Genomic DNA, 893 nt, shown 5'->3' on the forward strand with positions numbered 1-893 from the left:
GTAACCAGAAAGTCTTCATAATATGCGTTTATTCTTATAAACATTTAATTTGTCCTTCAAAAGCAACAGCTTTTCTCAGATACTTCCCTCCTGTTCAAGAGGGGAAGAATCTAGCCCTTGATTAAGCCACTGCCCCACCAACATACACACACGGGAGGAGGGGATGACCTTCACTAGTAGTAACATTTCACTGTTACATGATTGTACAAAACTTGCAAGCTGGCTGTTCTTCCAGAAGCTCTCTTCTGAAGCACAGAGCAACAGCTCAGGGCTTTATATTCACACGCTGGGAACAATGCTCCTGTTTCATTCATAGATTCTCGGAGGCTTCTGCAGCACTCAGCCCCCTTCTATCATGGCACTCTGCAGTCCTGGAGTGTGAGGCTGCCTCCCAAGGAGTGGATTGGTAGACCGTGATGTTGATTCCTGCCCCTAAGCATCGCTCCGCCGGTGCATTTTTGGTGCTGTAAAGGCGCTTTTTAATAGCCCATTCCCAAGGGGATGCTGAAACCACAACCTAGCCATTGCGATGCTCAAGAAGGGCTTCTACATGAGGCTGAGTCCTTACAACTCGCAGCCTGTGCCAGAACTCATGGGGGGGCCACACTGTCCCCCAAGCCCGCTCTCTCCTGGCCACACCTGAGAGCTCCAGACTGCGGGGGTTGGTTGGTGAACTCTGGGGCAACAGCTGCATTTTCCACAGGGTCCGCTTCAGGTTTCGCTGGCTTGAAAATGGTTGAGAGTGATGCCACCCCACATCCGGGGTTCCTGCAAACCGACAGCCACTCCCAGAACTGTCTGGAGTGCCCTCGGTAAGGGATCACGGGCAAAGCCTCGGAAAAGCCTCGCCTCCTTTCCTCATCGGGTCCTAGCTGTTCACCGGCCACAGCCAT

At 52.1% G+C, this 893-nt stretch overlaps 1 pseudogene; it reads right to left on the reverse strand.

Annotated features, from left to right (window-relative positions):
- Positions 1–306: 306 nt before the first annotated feature.
- Positions 307–893, reverse strand: LOC123786162 (large ribosomal subunit protein uL18m pseudogene; annotated as a pseudogene).

This window comes from Ursus americanus, chromosome 7, assembly GCF_024610735.1.
Source record: "Ursus americanus isolate L20-20 chromosome 7, mUrsAme1.1.p, whole genome shotgun sequence".
NCBI classification, from domain to species: domain Eukaryota; kingdom Metazoa; phylum Chordata; class Mammalia; order Carnivora; family Ursidae; genus Ursus; species Ursus americanus.